This window comes from Sus scrofa, chromosome 1 (assembly GCF_054392235.1).
Source record: "Sus scrofa isolate SSC_HxYL_T2T_F1_AM1 chromosome 1, Sscrofa_HxYL_maternal_Yorkshire_Landrace_v2.0, whole genome shotgun sequence".
Taxonomy (NCBI): domain Eukaryota; kingdom Metazoa; phylum Chordata; class Mammalia; order Artiodactyla; family Suidae; genus Sus; species Sus scrofa.
In genome coordinates, this window is record NC_139383.1 from 199,326,423 (window position 1) to 199,345,348 (window position 18,926).

The 18,926-nt window shown below is 39.2% G+C and overlaps 1 long non-coding RNA gene across 3 annotated transcripts in view; it reads right to left on the reverse strand.

Annotated features, from left to right (window-relative positions):
* The window catches only part of LOC102167425 (uncharacterized), an 85,308-nt gene that overhangs the window by 22,884 nt on the left and 43,498 nt on the right, over positions 1-18,926 (reverse strand). The window contains exon 3 of one of the 3 annotated variants that reach the window (XR_014820280.1): positions 720-6,835. The exons of the other annotated variants lie outside the window; for them this stretch is intronic. This is a non-coding gene — a long non-coding RNA (uncharacterized LOC102167425). Of the gene's footprint in view, positions 1-719; positions 6,836-18,926 lie in introns of those variants that run through there. 3 annotated transcript variants of the gene reach the window in all.

The following is an 18,926-nucleotide window of genomic DNA, read 5'->3' on the forward strand; positions in this document are numbered from 1 at the left end:
CATCCTTGAACAGCTACTTGATGCCATTTAGTTCCATAAGCACTGGCTTGGAGAACAACTGGATTTCAAGTTAGGGTTCTTCTATCACTACATTGAGATTTATAGTCTGTGTATTGGCTTATATCTCTATTCCCTCTATTAACAGGAACTCTACTGAAGTCTAAAAATGTTTTGAGTCCATAATTAAGAGATGGCTTAAAATCTATAAAATCTTGGGAGTTCCCGTCATGGCGCAGTGGTTAACGAATCCAACTAGGAACCATGAGGTTGTGGGTTCAGTCCCTGCCCTTGCTCAGTGGGTTAATGATCCAGTGTTGCCGTGAGCTGTGGTGTAGGTTGCAGACGCGGCTTGGATCCCGCGTTGATGTGGCTCTGGCGTAGGCCAGAGGCTACAGCTCCGATTCAACCCCTAGCCTGGGAACCTCCATATGCCGTGGGAGCGGCCCTAGAAATGGCAGAAAGACAAAAAAAAAAAAAAAAAAAATCTATAAAATCTTTATCTTGGAGAAAGCTTGGAACCCCTGGAGGGAAGGAAGTTTATAAGGATTTTCATATTTTCCATAGCAAAGACCAGTCAGTTGCTTTTCATTTGTCTTGTCCAGAAAATATCAGATCTAACCTTTGGCCTCTTTCCTCACATGCTTTTGTCCATAGCAATCAACTGTGTGTTTCCACGGTAACAAACAAACAACATGAACACAGGATTGCACACTAGGGGGTTTTGACAATGGAGATCATTATTTTAATCAAATCTTGATGTGTTTTTGCTTTTCATGGGAAAGAAAGAAAGGTTCCAAAGTATAATTTTCCCATGTCATTTAAATAAAGCATGTGTTTTCTCTGCTTCTTTGCCTGTGGTTTATTTCACTGGGTGGAGGAAGAAAGGCAGTAGCTCTGTACTGATCTTTAGTACCTTCTCCCATTTCATTTACACCCATTATGGTCATGTGAGGACATTTCTGTGGCAAAGTACTCTACAATCCCCTTAATGTTCTCGCCCCCATCTTCCCACCCCCGCCTCTAGTGTTAGAGAAGCAGTCCTGACTAGTGAGATTTCAGGGACACTCTGACGCTCCTGGGGTGGGAGGGGTGCCTGGAGAAAGGAGGTGACTGCAATGCTGAGTGATGACTCGGGAAGACAGGACAGGAAGAGAAGGAGGTATCCCTACCAGTTGCTGGCCAGACACTTCCCTACCAAACCATGCAATGTTGCCCTCTTCCTCTGCACACACACCCCTCAGCTAAACTCCCTTTGATAACTTATGGGGCCCTCTGACTGCCCCAGTCTATTCACATCTGGGTGTATCACCAAAAACACTTTGAGACTTCAGCCCAGTCTCTAAAAGCTCAGGGTTAACTCTTAGACCAATAGGACCTTATTTCTCAGCTCTTCACTTCAGAAGCTGGGGCAGGGTTGGGGGGTGTGGTGCAGAAATAAAAGGAAGGGCTGGTCACTAGTGAGCTAGTCATGCTTATTAGTCTACCCAGCTCATAAACTTTAGGATTTGCAGATTAAGATAGTTTCTGCAAGGTGATTGTCATCAGGCTCCCGGGAAGAGCCTGCCCCTCCCCTCTCTCCCTTTCTTCCTTCCCCCAAACCAGTTTTGTTAGTTACTCCTCCATCATAAAGGCCACATTATTTGGAATTCTCTTTAAAAGCCTATTACAGAAAACAGTCTTCTCCTACTGCCTTGAATGTGAGTGATTCGACCCTGAAATGTAGCAGCTGTTGAGTGACCTGACATTTTTATGGCTGGTGAGTTCATACAAGAGCTTGGCCTTCCAAGTCTGCTGGAGGAACAACTAGGACGGGTCATGCTGGCCCTCTGTCACTGAGTTGCTGACAAAGGATTAAGGCAGTGGGGAAGGGCACCTCACCACATGCTCTGGAGAAAGGATGGTTTGAGGGCAAGTGGCATGGACTTTCCTTCACTAGCATTTGGTGCAGGTGACCATGATCACTCCTGGAATGACCCGCAGTTAAAATTAAAACATTAAAGTACTCCCCACAGAAGACTGCTCACAAGTGTCCTTGCCCCAGTTTCTAAGTGACACACTAGAACCTGATCAGTCAGAGTTCCAGAATTGGCTGTGGCCAGCCTACATGAGCTGGCACTGCCGAGAGCTTCCTCAATGCCTTCACTTCTCTTTTTGGGAAAAGCAGAGCAGCTCTAAAATTTCTCATCACGGGATGCCATGGTCCTGCCTCTGAGGTCCTGGTCCCTGGGTGCTAGGACCTCACTTCAGCCAACTTACTAACTAGAATTAAAGTCTGCCCTGATTCCACTATTGAACAGTTGTGCAACTGCTTAGAGAAGAAATGTAAAGGGGTTCATTCCAGGGTTTTCCCTTTTTTACCAAGCAACTACAATAACACAGATTTTCAGAATCCTATCAAGGATGTACCAAAACCACATGTGTTCATTTAGTCATAAAATCTATGTATTCCATTGGCATGGATTTTCTCTGTACAAGTTATGGCAAGGCAGAAAGAGGTTGGAAAAGGAGGAAGGAAAAAAAAAATCAAACCCACTGGATGGGCCCACTGCTCTCTTCACAGGAGTGGCCACAGCTGGAGTGCTGTGTTCTCCCAGACAATGCATTTTAAATGCCATGAAAATGCATCCCATAAGGCAGTTTAAAAACTGGCTCAGAAGAATCCACTGACAAACTTTTGGCTCACAAAACAAATTATGAAGGAGGTATGACAGTTGGCCTCGAATATGTGCAGAGAGAAAATTTATAATATATTTCACCAGAAGGTAGGGCTGCAAACAATGGGTCAAAGTCACCAAAACACTGATTCCACTTTTTCAAACCTGTAGAGAACCTCCAAACTCCTTTAACTAACAGCAGTTGGACAGAATGTCTCATTACAAATGAAATCTACCCATTCTTAGAGGCACTAACATCTCAGACTGAATGACCATCCATCCCATCAGAGATACCATCAGAAGTCCAGAACTAGGAACACATGGAAATTTGGGGAGTATGGCAGACAGGAAAAGGCACAGAAGCTCTAAGAATTTACTCCATACCTTCCCTTTGCATCTCTTCCATTGGGCTGTTCTGAGATATATCTTTCATAATGAGCCAGCAATCTATCTTCCCACAGGATTGGAGACAAGATGGTAGAGTAGAAGGACTCGAGCTCACCTTCTCTCACAAAAACCAAAAATCACAACTAACTGCTGAACAATCATCAACAAAAAAGACTGGAAATTAACAAAAAAAAAAGATATTTTACATCCAAAGACAAAGAAGAAACTACAGTGAGATGGTGGGAACTACACATTCCTTTTATAATCAAATCCCATGTCCACCAGGTGGGTGACTCACAAACTGGAAGATAATTGTATCACAGAGGTTCTCCCACAGGAGTGAGAGTGCTGTGCCCCACTTCAGGCTCCCAAGCCTGGGGATTTGGCATTGGGAGGAGTCCCCAGAGCATTTGGCTTTGAAGGCCAGTGGGGCCTGAGGACTGGGGGAAACAGAGACCTCCACTTTTGGATGACGCAAACAAGATTTCACACATACTGGGACCCAGGGCAAAGCAGTGACTCTACAGGATCCTGGGAAAGACCTACATGTGGGTCTTGGAGGGTCTCCTGGGGAGGCAGGAGTTGGCTGTGGTTCACTATGGGGGCAATAACACTAGTTGCAGAAGCCCCAGGGAATATTCATCAGGGTGAGCATTCCCGAAGGTCCATTGACAGATGAATGGATTCAGAAGATGTGGTACACATATACAATGGAATACTACTCAGCCATAGAAAGAACAAAATAATGCCATTTTCAGCACCATGGATGCAACTAGAGATTATAAGACTAAATGAAGCATAGAAAGATAAATACCATATCACATATATGTAGAATCTAAAATATGGCACAAATGAACCTATCTACAAAACAGAAACAGATTCACAGACAGAGAACAGGCTCATGGTTGCCAAGGGGAAGTGGGGAAGGAGTAGGGTGGACTGGGAATTTGGAGTTAGTAGATAAACTATTACATTTATAATGGAAAAGCAAAGAGGCCCTGCTTTATAGTGCAGGGAAATAAATCCAGTCTCTTGGGATAGATCATGATGGAAGATAATATAAGAAAGGGAATGTATCTCTATGTATGACTGGGTCACTCTGCTGTATAGCAGAAATTGGCACAACACTTTAAATCAGCTATACTTTAATAAAAATGAATTTTTAAAAAATGAGGCACAGACTGAGAAGACACAAGAAATGTTTAACAAAGACCTAGAAGATTTAAAGAACACAGATGAACAATACAATAACTGAAAGAAAAAAATACACTAGAAGGAATCAACAGCAGAAAAGTTAAGGCAGAAGAAAAAAGTGAGCTGGAAATGAGATTGGTGGAAATCACTTCTGTGGAACAGAATAAAGAAAAAAGAATGAAAAGAAATTATGACTGTCTAAAGACCACTGGGACAACAATAAATGTACCAACATTTGCATTATAGGGGTTCCAGAAGGAGAAGAGAGAAAGGGCTGGAGAAAATATTTGATGTGATAACAGCCTAAAATTTCCCTAACATGGTAAATGAAACATTCATTCAAGCCCAGGAATCTCAGAGAGTCCCATGCTGAATAAACCCAAGGAGGAACATTCCAGGACACATACTGATCAAACTGACAAAAATTAAAGACAAAGAGAAAATTTTAAAAGCAACTAGAGAATATCAACAAATAACATATAAGAGAAATCATATAAGGTTATCAGCTGATTTTTCAGAAGAAACTCTGCAGGTCAGAAAAGAGTGGCACAATATACTTAAAGTGATGAAAGAGGAAAAAACTACAACCCAAAATACACTATCCAGCAAGGCTCTCATTTTATGGAGAACTCAAAACTTCACAGACAAAAATACACTACCCAGCAAGGCTTCAGATTTGATGGAGAAATCAAAACTTCACAGACAAGAAAAAGCTAAGAGAATTCAACACTATCAAACCAGCTTTACAACAAATGCTAAAAGGAATTTCTCTATGTGTAAAAGAAAAGGTCATGACCAGAAACAAGAAAATTACAAATGGGAATACTCACCAGTAAAGGCAAAAATAGAGTAAAGGTAGAAAATCATCTACACACAAATATGGTATCCAAACTAGAAATTGATGGGGTTCCTGTCATGTCACATCAGAAATGAATCCAACTAGGAACATTGAGATTGAGGGTTTGATCCCTGGCCTTTCTCAGTGGGTAAGGATCTTGTGTTTCCGTGAGCTGTAGTGTAGGTTGCAGACACAGCTCCAATCTGATGTTGCTGTGGCATAGGCTGGCAGCTGTAGCTCCAATTGGACCCCTAGCTTGGGAACCTCCATATGCCATGGGCATGGCCCTAAAAAGCAAACAAAACAAAACAAAACAAAAACTGCTATATCAAAACTTTATGGTAACCACAAACCAAAAATCTCAATAGATACACAAAAAGAGAAAGCAATCAAATACAACACTAAAGGTAGTCAACAAATCACAAGAGAAGAGAGCAAAAGAAGAAAGGAAGAATGAAGACCTACAAAAAAAATACAAAACAATTCATAAGATAACAATAAGAACATGTTAAATTTAAATGGTTTAAATACTCCAAACCAAAAGACCTAGATTGAATGAACGGATACAAAAACAGAAGCATATATATGTGGTCTACTAGAGAAAATATTAAAAGCAACTAGAAAAAAATCAACAAATAACATACAATCAGATCTAGGGACAAATAAAGACTGTAAGTGAGTGGATGGAAATAGGTATTCCATGCAAATGGAAAACAAAAGAAAGGTGGAGCAGCAATACTCACATCAGACAAAATAGACTTTAAAGACTGTCACAAGAACCCATTAAACTAATTAAACCTAAAAAACTTTTGCACAGCAAAGGAAGCCATTAAACAAATGAAAAGACAATCCACAGAATGGGAGAAAACTTTGCAAATGATGCAACAGGCCTAACCTTGAAAATATTTAAACAACTCATACAACTCAACAGCAAAAATCAAATAACCCAACTGAAAAATAGGCAGAAGACCTAAACAGACATTTCTCTGAAGAAGACACATGGATGGCCAAGAGACACACGAAAAAATGCTCAACATCAGTAATTATTAGAGAAATTCAAATCAAAACTACAATGAGGTACCACCTCACACCAGACAGAAGGGCCATCATTAGTAAGTCTATAAATAACAAATGTTGGAGAGGGTGTGGAGAAAAGGGTACCCTCCTTCATTGTTGGTGGGAATGTAAATTGGTACAATCATTACATAAAACAACATGGAAGTATCTCAGAAAACTAAATATAGTACAACCACATGATCCAGCAATCCCACACCTGGGCATATATCCAGACAAAACTTTTATCGAAAAAGATACATGGACCCATATGTTCATCACAGTGCTGTTCAAAATAGCCAAGACATGGAAACACTCTAAATGTCCATTGACAGATGAACGGATTAAGAAGATGTGGTACATATACACAATGGAATACTATTTAGTCATTAAAAAGGACAAAATGCAGCAACATGTATGGCACTAGAGACTCTCATACTAAGTGAAGTAAGTCAGAAAGAGAAAGAAAAACACCATATGATATAACTTATATGCAGAATCTAAAATATGGCACAAATGAACCTATCTACAAAACAGAAAAAGATCATGGACATGATGGGCAGACTTCTGTTTGTCAGGAAGGAGGGGGAAGAGGGAGACTGTCAGGAAGCTTGGGGTTGGTGGATGCAGACTGTTACATCTGGAATGGATGGGTGATGGGGTCCTGCTCTGCAGCACAGGAACTGTATCCAGTCTCTTGGGTAAGAACCTGATGGAAAATAGAAAAAAAAAAATGACTGTGTATGTGTGGCTGGATCACTTTGCTGTACAGAAGAAATTGAAGGAACATTGTAAATCAATTATAATTTAATAAAAACTTTAAAGACTGTCACAAGAGACAAAATACACTACACAATGATCAAGGGATCAATACAAGAAGATATAACAATTATAATTACACATGCACCCAACATAGGAGCATCTCAATAAATAACAATTATAATTACACATGCACCCAACATAGGAGCATCTCAATAAATAAGGCAAGTGCTAACACCCATAAAAGGACCTTAACACTCCAGTTATGTCAATGGAGAAGTCATCCAGACAGAAAATCAATAAGGAAACACAGGTCTTAAATGATACATTAGACCAGATGAAATTACTTGATATTTATAGAACATTCCATCCAAAAGCAGAAGAATACACATTCTTCTCAACTGCACATAGAACCTTTTCCAGGATAGATCACATACTGGACCACAAAGCAAGCCCAATAGATTAACAAAGGCCGAAATCATAACAAGCATTTTTTCTGACCACGATGCCATGAGATCACAGATGAACAACAAGATGGAGTTCCCTGGTGGCATAGTGGTTAAGGATCCAGTGTTGTCATTGCTGTGGCTTAGGAACTTCCACATACCACTGGTTCAGCCAAAGGAAAAAAAAATCCCAAATCCACTATTAGAAAAAAATTAAAAAACACAAACACCTGGAGGCTAATCAAGATGCCACTAAAAGACAAATGAATCATTGAATAAATCAAAGAGGAAACCAAATACCTAGAGACAAATGACAATGAAAACACAATGATCCAAAACCTATGAGATGGAGCAAAGTAGTTCTAAAAGGGAAGTTTACTGCAATACAATCTTACCTCCTCAGGAAAAAAGAAAAATCTCAAACCACTTAACCTTACACCAAAAGTAATTAGAGAAAGAAGAACAAATAAAGCCCAAAGTTAGTAGAAAGAAAGAAATCATAAATATCAGAGAAGAAATAAATAAAATAGACAAATAAAACATTAGAAAAGATCAATTAAACTAAAAGCTGTTTCTTTGAAAAGGCAAACAAAACTGATAAACTTTTAGCCAGACTCATCAAGAGAAAAAATAAGGGTAACAGCTCAAATCAATCAAATTAGAAATGAAAAAGGAGAAGTCACACTGACACCACAGAAACACATAGGAGACTACTACAAGCAAATATATGCCAATGAAATGTAAAACCTAGAAGAAATGTTGGTCAATATCACTGATGAACATATTTGCAAAAATTCTCAATGAAATTCTTAGGTATGATCTTCCAAGACTGAACCAAGGAAGAAATAGAAAAGATGAACAGACCAATCACAGGTACTGAAATTGAAACTGTAATTTTAAAACTTCCAACAAACAAAAATCCAGGACCGGATGGCTTCACAGGTAAATGCTACCAAACATTGAGAGAAGAGTTAACACCTATCTTTCTGAAATGATTCCAAAAAATTGCATAAGAAGGAACACTCCCAAACTCATTCTATGAAGGCACCATCACCCTGATAATAAACCAAAGATACCACAAAAAGAGAGAGAAAATTACAGGCCAATATCACTGATGAACACAGATGCAAAAATCCTCAACAAAATACTAGCAACCTCAATCCAACAATACATTAAAATGATCATACACTTTGGTCAAGTGGGATTTATCCCAGGGATGCAAAAACTTTTGAATATCTTCAAATCAATCAGTGTTGTCAAACTGAAGAATAAAAACCATATGATCACCTCAATAGATGCAGAAAAAGCTTTTGACAAAATTCAAAAACCCATTTATGATTAAAAAAAATTTTGCATAAAGTGGGTATAGAGGGAACCTACTTCAACATAAATAAAGGCCATCTATGACAAAACCATAGCTATCATCATGTTCAATGGTGAAAAGCTAAAAGCATTTCCTCTAAGATCATGAATAAGACAAAAATGTCCACTCTTGCCACTTTAATTCAACACAGTTTTAGAAGTCCTAGCCATGGCAATCAGAGAAGAAAAAGAAATAAAAGGAGACCAAATTGGAAAAGAAGTAAAACTGTAATGGTCTGCAGCTGACATGATACTATACATAGAAAATCCTAAAGATGCTACTAAACTTTAAACTGGTACTTTTCCAGTACCAGTAAACTACTAGAGCTCATCAATGAATTCAGTAAAGCTGCAGGATACAAAATTAATACACAGAAATCTCTTGCATCTCTCTCTCTCTATATATATATATCAATGAAAGATAAGAAAGAGAAATTAAGGAAACAATCCCATTTACCAATGCATCAAAAATAATAAAATACCTAGGAATAAACCTATCAAAATAGGTAAAAGACCTGCACTCTGAAAACTCTTAAGATGCTGATGAAAGCAATTGAAGATGGAAAGTTATACCATATTCTTGGATTGGAAGAGTCAATACTGTCAAAATAACTATACTACCCAAGGCAATTTCTAGATTTAATACAATCCCTATAAAATTACCAATGTCATTCTTCATGGAACTTGAACAATTTCAAAAAGTTTTTTATGGGAATTCAAAATATCCTGAATAGTCAAATCAATCCTGAGAAAGAAAAATGGAGCTGGGGGAACCAGGCTCACTCTGACTTCAGACTATACTGTAAAGCTACAACTGTCAAAACAGTATGGTACTGGCACAAAAACTGAAATAGATCTATGGAGTAGAAAGCCCAGAAATAAAGCCAAGCTCGTATGGTCAACTAATCTATGACAAAAGAGGGACGAACCCACAGTGGAAAAAAGAAAATATCTTCAGGAAGTAACTCTAGTAAATTGGACAGCTACATGTAAAAGAATGAAGTTAGAACACTCTCTAACACTGTACACAAAAATAAACTCATGGATTAAAGACCTAAATATAGGACTGGTTACTATAAAATCATTAGAGGAAAACATAGGCAGAACACCCTCTGACATAAACTGCAGTAATATATTTTCTGATCCACCTTCTAGAGTAACAAAAACAAAAGCAAAAACAAATGAGACTTAATTAAACTTAAAAGTTTTTACACAGCAAAGGAAGTTGTAAGCAAAATGAAAAGAAAATCCACAAAATGGGACATAATATTTGTGAATGAAGCAACTGACAAGGGATTCATCTCCAAAATATACAAACAGCTCATGCAGTCCAATAACAAAAAAAAAAAACCCAAGCAATCCAATTCAAAAATGGGCAGAAGACCTAAATAGACACTTCTCCAAAGAAGACAGATGGCCAAAAAGTACATGAAAAGATGCTCAAAACTACTAATTATTAGAGAAATGCAAATCAAAACTACAATGAGGTTATCACCTCACACCAGTCAGAGTAGCCATCATAAAAAGTCTGTAAACAATAAATGCTGGAGAGGGTATGGAAAAAAGAAGACCTTCCTACACTTTTGGTGGGAATGTAAATTGGTGAAACAACTGTGGAAAACAGTATGGCGGTTCCTTAAAAGACTAAATATTGAATTACCATATGCTCCAGCAGTCCCACTCCTGAGCATGTATCTGGAGAAAACCCTAATTTGAAAAGATACATGCACCCTGATGTTCATTGCAGTACTATTTACAGTAGCCAAGACATGGAAGCAACATAATGTCCATTGACAAAAGAATCAATAAAGAATATATCTATATGTGTGTGTGTGTGTGTGTGTGTGTGTGTACACAGTTTTTTCCTCTGAACCATGAGGTTAAATTGCATGTGTTATGGACTTTAATTTCCAAATACTCCAGTGTGCATTTCCTAACAGGAATATATTCTTACATTACTTCCATACAGCTATCAATTTATAAATTTACATTGATACTTTTATCTAATCAACCACCCATGTTCCAATTTTGTCAGCTGATATGATAATGAATGTCCTTTATAACATTCCTCCCAATCCAAGAAAGGATCCAGTCCAAGATAAGGTATTGCATTTACTTGTCACATCTCTTTAGCCCCTTATACTCGTCAGCCTTTGTCTCTTATGACACTGACATTTTTGAACAACAGTCCTGTGGATAGAAGAATAATGGCCCCCACCAAGATGGCCATGTCTTAGTCCCCGGAACCCATCACTATGTTACCTCACAGGGCAAAGAGGACTTCACCAAGATGATTAAGTTATGCATTCTGAGACAGGAAGTTTATCCTGGGTCATCCAGGTAGGCCCAATGTAATTACAAAGGTCCTTACAAGAGACCTGCAGGATGGTCAGGAAAAATGTGAGGATGGAAGCAGAGGCTGGAGTAATGTGACTTCTGTCTCTGGAGATGGAATGGGGCCACAAGCCAAGGAACAGAGGTCCCCCCGCCTACTTTTTTTTAAAACTATAATTCTCCTTGTGTTGAGTTTGACTGGTTTTTCTTTTTATTACATTGAGGTTATATATTCTTAGCTGGAATACAGCATAGGTGATATCAAAGAATCACATCTGGAGACACAGTGTTTTTCTATCCCTCAGAGGTAACATAAATTTTGATCACCCGAGATACCATCCAATTTTTCTGTGCATAATTACAGTGATTTGTTCTCATTTACAATTAATATGCAGTCTGATCCTTATCAAAAATTCCCCCTGGGTTTAGCATCCATCAAGCATTTTGGGCTTAACTGATCTTTACTGTGATAGCTGCAAAATGATGACATAGTTCAGCTCTAGTATTCTCTCCACATTTACCCGTTGACCTCAGTGTTCTATCAGTGTTCTACTGTGAGCAAGATCCCTCCCACCTCCTCCATTGCTAATTTTCTGTGATGAATATGGGCTCATAAAAGTTCTATTTTGTCCAGCGGTTTATAATGTTTTTATGCTCAAATTGTTCTAGATTTGACTAGGGAAAGCCCTTTAGAGCCCGCTCCTGCATCTTTGTAATATGTCCTATTGTTAAAAAGCATTTTCTAATTTTCTAGCTTAACCCAAGTTTCCAGGTTGATCTTGGACCTCCCCTGCCCTAGCCTGGGAGGGAAATATTTCTCCAAGGAACTTGATGACTTTACAGGGGAACAGCATTAGAGACCAAGATTAATTTTGCTTCTTGACAATTTCCATAGACAGAGTGAAGAAATGTATACATGTATGTATCCACATATACATACTAACAAATATACATGTGCACCTAAACACATATACACACCAGAAATAAAGACTAACACCAGGACCTCAAATTCTGCTCCATCCCCACAGGGTCCTCATTGCCTCCCTGTTCTGTGTTTGTATGTCCCTTCTTCCACTTTGAGAACCCTAACTCCCAACCATATCAACACACTTTTACTCATTTACTCCATCTTATCCTGAATCTAAAGGAGCATCAAGATTGCTCCTTATATACACAACAAAAAACTGGGCTATTAAAGAGTGCCAAATTTGTTTGTTGTACTTCTTTTTTATACTTCCTCTCCCCACATGCCCCTCTGCTCCAGACTGAGAAAAATAATCAAAAACCATGTTCAAAAATTGTTTGGATTGGCTCTTTTTCTCCACCTTCAGGGTGTTTACAGTAATCATTTGAAATACACTGAGATGCATTTGTTTCTATTTTCTTTCAGTTTTAGTTAGATGTTCTCCCCTTGTTGTTCTTACTGATTTATTTTTTGAATATGTAGACTACTAAGATCCATTCAGTCTCCATGAAAAGTTATACTCAGAAGCATCACTCTCCTGCGTCCCTTTCACCCCACCCTATCTTGTAGGTACCCGACTTTAACATTTATTTCTTTCATAATGATAAATACACATGTCCACTTATTTTTCCTTTTTTGCACAAAAGGTAGCAAACTACACATGTCTTCTGCAGTGAGTCTTTTACACTTAATATCTGTTGGAAACTACTCCATTTTGACAGAGCTTCAACTTTATTTTTAACAGCTGCATAATACTCCATTGTGCACATAATGTAGTTCATTCTCACATATTTTCCAATTACATGTAACACTGCCATAAAGAACTTTGTGCATCTCTATTCATTATTGTTGGAGGTCTATTTCCAGTATAAATTACTAGAATTAGGATCACTGGATTGAAGAGCAGACACCTATGTCATTTTGTTAAAGACTGTTAAATTCCCCTCACAGGGGTTATATCATTTTGCATTCCCTCCAGTGATGTTCAGTGTGCCTAGTGAATTCAATCAGTTCTCACAATCTCCACCATTACCCACTGGACAAAGCACTATCCTCGCTCTCTTAGATTATGGCAGTGGCCTCCTAATTAGTCTCTTTGCTTTAGCCTCCCCTCTTTCTGCCCCCCATCAGAATCTAATCTCAACAGCTGAAGTGATGCTTTCAAAATGTATGTAAAATCTTGTCAATATGTTGAATCTACCCAGAAACTTCCTATCTCATTTAGAATGGCTGAGTGATGGGGCCCTGTTGTACAGCACAGGGAACTGTAGTCTCTTGGGTAAGAAGCTGATGGGGGGCAGGGAATGGGTGTATATAGGTGGCTGGGTCACTTGGCTGTACAGCGGAAATGATTGAAGGAACATTGTAAATCAACTATCCTTTAATTTAAAAAAAGAATTTCAGAGAGAAAAAAAAAAGAATAGATGGGCAATGAGGTCCTGCTGCACAGCACTGGGAACTATGTCCAATCACTTGTGATGGAACACGATGAAAGATAATATGAGAAAGAGAGTGTGTATAGATATATGACTGGGTCACTTTGCTATCCAGCAGAAACTGATGGAAACAATGTAAATCAACTATAATAAATTTTTTTTAAAAATTCCACATATAAGTGAAAAAGAAAGGGAGGGAGGAAAGGAAGGAAGGAAGGAAGGAAGGAAGGAAGGAAGGAAGGAAGGAGGCAGGCAGGCAAAATTCTAACGATGGCACCCTCACCCTAAATGGTCTGGACATCCCGTCCAGCACCATCACCTCTCTGGCCTCCACCATCCCCATTACTTTCCCCCTTCCTCCCTTGGCTTCCTCTTCTTCCTTGATCATACCAAGCACTGACCTACATCACAGTTTCGGCGCTTCTGTTTCTTTTGCCTAAAACTCTCTTTCCACAGATATCACATCACTCTCTCTGTTATCTTCCTGAGGTCTTTCTTCTTTGCCACTTCAATTTGTGGTTACAGTCCATGCATATCTCAGAACCCATCCCTAGTCTCTGCTCTCTTCTTCATAATACTTATCATATATTTTATATAAGCATTTGTTTATTATGTCCCCTGATCCAACCCCACCCATTAGAAAAAAGCTCCATGAAGTCAGAGATGTTACTCTGTTTTGTTCACTGAGGATTCCCAGCACCTGGAACAATGTGTGACACACTAGAGGACCTCAATAAACATTTGTTCAGTAGAACGAATGACTTCAATATGCCACTCTCTTGGATAGATTGAATATGCAAAAAAATACAGATGATGTAAATAATGCAATTGATGAAGTTGATTTAATAGATGCATTTTAAACAACAATATATTTGAAAATCCCTCTTTTCAAACATTTATGATAGTGTTTCTCAATAGAAACTATCACATTTTGTGCTAAATAATTCTTTGTTGTAGGGATCGTTGTGTGCTTTATAGGATGTTCAGCAGCATCCTTGGCCTCTATCCATTAGCATGCCTTCCCAAGGTATGACAACCAAAAACATCTCCAGACATTGCTAAGGGTCCCCTGGGGAGTAAATTGTCTCCCAGTTGACACCCACTTATCTATGGATACAGTCCTAAAAGTAAGTCATAAAAAAAGCTTAAAAAATATTACAACAATTTTGGGAGAAAAATCTAAGAGATACTGGGTCAAAAGTTAACTAAAACTACATTGAAAACCTGTTTATAATAGAGCTGCCAGATAAAATACACAATACCCAGTTAAATTGTAATTTCAGATAAAAATCATTTTGGGGGAGTTCCCATGGTGGCTCACAGGTAACAAACCTGACTAGTATCCATGAGGATGCAGGTTCGGGCCTGGCCTCGCTCAGTGGGTTAAGGATCCAGTAATGCCATGAGTTGTGGTGTAGGTCACAGATTCAGCTCAGATCCTGCATTTCTGTGGCCAAGACCAGCAGCTACAGCTCCGATTTGACCCCTATCCTGGGAACTTCCATATATAGCCCCAAAAAGAAAAAAATAATAATAATTTTTTAGTATAAGTATGTTCCATGCAATATTTGAGGCACACTTATACCAAAAGTTTATCTGTTGTTTATCTGAAATTAAAACATAAGTGGGGGTCTTAATATTTTATTTGCTAAACTTTGCAACTCTATTAAATAATGAATCTAACAATGGCTACATATAAAAACACAGCTACTACACACAGCACATAGCCCAGACTATGCTCAAAGGCAAAGGTAGGTTTGTTGAAGTCTCCCTTTCTTAATAAAAGACTAAAGGTCAACCAAAAGTTTAACTTAAAAATGAGGAAACAGGAAAATCCTGCTGTGGCTCAGCAGGTTAAGAACCCAACGCAGAGTCCAGGAGGATGCAAATTCGATCCCTGGCCTCACTCAGTGGGTTAAGGATCAAGCATTGCCACAAGCTGTGGTATAGGTCACAGATGCAGCTTGGATTCATTGTTGCTGTGGCAAGGGCCTGCAGCTGCTGCTCCAATTCTCCCCCAGGCTGGGAACTTCCATATGCCACAGCTACAGCTTTAAAAAAAAAAAAAAAAAAAAAAAAAAAGAAGAAGAAGAAGAAACTACAAAATAAACTGAAAGAAAACAAAATTAGTCGTCAAGGGATGCCTCATAGCTAAGTTAATTAAAGGAGGAACTGTTGCCCACACTAGTTATAGCCTTGCTGGTGGGACCATAATACTTCAAGACCTTTGATTTGTGGACAGTGCTGGATACATCCTGATGACTCTACTCCTCTTCTTCCAGGGGCTCTGTCTTCTGTTTATGTCTTTCCTTTAGATATACTAACATACATCTTTTTCACACTGTGTAATGTCCACCAGATTTTGTCTGCAACCCCTGATCTTTTGACTAGAGGAAGCTCATGAGTCACAAGTACAGATGTTATTGCAAAGCTGGTGACTTTGGAAAGGGCCTACTTTATCTCCATTTAGTTGGTTTAGTTGGATTAACTGAGACCTGGTGATTCTCACTGTCCCTCTTTTGCTTGCTTTTTGTTTATTTTGTTTTTGTTTTTTTTTGGCCATGCTCAGAGCATATGGAAGTTCCCAAGCCAGGGATCAAACCCATACCACAGCAGTGACAACACTGGATCCTTAACCCACTGAGCCACCAAAGAACTCCCTCACTGTCCCTCTTGTACATTCTCCTCCAATATCATTACAAATGAGTCCAGTATTTTCAAGGCATGTCTCTCTTACATCTTAACAGACACGCCCAGAGAGATGGCAACTCCTCTCTGACGTCCTTGCTGCTCAAGATGTGAACCTGTGAGTGACTGGACTCCTTGAAGGAAGCGATTCTATCAACTAACTTAGAGAACCAGGATGGGGACGAGGAAGAAAGGCCCATTGTGTATAATTGGCTAGCACCATATTGTCATTTCCTGAACAACGTCCTTCTTATCAGCAGTGGCTCTGTTGCCAAATTTCAATTCGAAAGAGCATTACAAGGGGAAAAAAATCCCAACCTTTATGTAGTATTTCCTAGGTAGTAAACACAGGATTTCCTGCATCCGAAATGACTTCAACAAATTGCCTGTGCCTTCGAACATGGCCTAGTGACAAATTTGGACACAGTTCCATTAGGCACAGATAAGCTTGTTGATTGAAATCTCCAGCTGAGCAAGGGGTTTTGCCAAGCAAGCAGCAAAGTTCACAAAGCTGTCCAGCTGCCCAACTGGGCCTGTGAGCTGTGATAATGGGTTTTCATTTCATACTGGTTTCTACTTGGTCTTAGTATCTCATGGGTTTACATGTCTTCCCAAGGAGACTGGAAGTGATGAATCATCCCTTTCTTCTGAAAGCTCCAGTGGGCATCACAGTGTCACATTAAAAATTAGGTAGGTAGGTGGTCAACAAATGTTTGGGGTTCACTGGTTTAGAAGTAAAGGATGGGGGAATTCTGGATGGTTAATGCTGAGCTTTTCAATACCGACACTTGTTTCTAGGAGGGAAAAGCCAACTTTCCAACTCCAGAGGAAGGAAGTGTGTTCAATGCAGGGGCAGGGATCTCTCTCTCAGACATCATTCTGGTCACGCCAGAGATAATCTGGAAATCTGCATCAGGAACAGTTCCTTTTGCCGTGTCCCATTCCTAATAAGGTGCTTGTGACGAACTAAGTCACAATTCTCTCCCCAGACTTCAGCCCCTCTTTTGTTTTAAAATCCTTCTTTAGTGAACTGCTTCTGGAAGCATGTGCTTTCATAACTCCCAGTACACACTGTTGGCTTGAAATGCACATGTGCTTTAGTCATCACAGTGAGGTACTGAAGAGTCATAGGAACAGCTACCATTTGCCAAAGGACAGTGGAGACACAGGATTTGGGTTCTATATCAAAATTCTATAGAAATATAGTTTCCACACCACTATCTGGAAGTCAGTATGGAAAAAATCTCTTTTCAGGAAAAGCCAGGGTAAGTCTTCAGAGTGAGGATTTGCAATGTTTGTAATATTTCAACCATGTTTCCCCAGTTGCTGTCAAGTATAAACACCAGCTACATACCACTGTACCTACATACAGTCCCTGTAATATTGTCTATGTACATGGAACACAAATCTGCAGCTTCAGTGAATTGCCACCATTCATTTCCTCAGTCCCTTGGGCTCAGTTGCTGAGAATCAAGAATATTTGTTTACTATGTCTCTAAGATTTAATGAATTTATGAAAAATAACTCATTATAATAAAACCATGTAAGTTTTTATGAGTAACATCTGAAAGGAAATTTCATTTTAGAATACCAATAAATACAATTTATAAGGCTAGGCCTGTAATAAGCATCTCTCATAAAACAACCCAACAGTTCATATTTTACTGAGGAGGAAACTAAGGCTCAGGAAAAGTAAGAAACTTACCCAAGGGTACACAAAATTGAACCATAATCTGACCAAAAAGACTGAGCCCTTAATATTCAGTTTTAAAAAACTGCTAAAGACACTGCCATTATCCACCTTTTTTTAACTTCTATGTTGACGATGATATTCTTTGAGATTAAAACTTGAGATTAGAACAGAAAAAAAATAAAAAATAAAAGGAGTTCCTGTCATGGCTCAGTGGTTAACAAACTCAATTAGCATCCTCAAGGACATGGATTCAATCCTTGGCCTTTCTCAGTGGGTTAAGGATCCGGCATTGCCATGAGCTGTGGTGTAGGTCACAGATGTGGTTTGGATCCCACGTGGCCGTGGCTGTGCCACAGGTCAGCAGCTATAGCTCAGATTGGACTCCTAGCCTAGGAACCTCCATATGCCAAGGGTGCTGCCCTAAAAAGATGAATGAGTGAATGAATGAATGAATGAATGAAACAAAGAAACAAAGAAAAGGAAGGAAGGGAGGAAGAGAGAGAGAGAGAGAAAGAAAGAAAAGAAAAGAAAAGAAGAGAAGAGAAAAAAGAAAAGAAAAGAAAGAGAGAAAGAGAGAAAAGAGGAAGGAATGAATTAGAACAGAACTGGCAGCTAGGTCTCAGGGCCATTTTGGCTCACCGTTGCAGGGAGAATTTTCTGATACTGGATAGTAATCCCAGAATCCTGGGCTTGGAGGAAATCTCAAGAGACTATTGCAGTGGACATACGTTTTGTATGTATTAACTTCCCTTCTTCTGATAACTATTCTCTGCCCCCAGGGGTTCAATCAGAATGTTCCCACTACCTCGATCAAGGGATGGATGTGTGACCTAAGCAAGACAGACAGAGTGAGGAACAACAAAGCTGGTTCCAGTGGCAATTCTGAAGAGAGAGACTGCCATTAGTTCTTGCTACCCAGAACTCAGGAGCTTCCTTGGGTCTGGTCCTTTCTGAAGCTTAGCTCTTCAGCTTTCCTAACGATTCTGAAAATTGGTCAGAGTCAGATTCTGTTGTTTGGAACTACAGAATCCTAACTGATACAGATATCTAATCTGGGGTGTTCAGCAGACTGAGGGCTGGGACTCTACTTCTGCTCCAGTAAAAGGGCTGTTTAAACC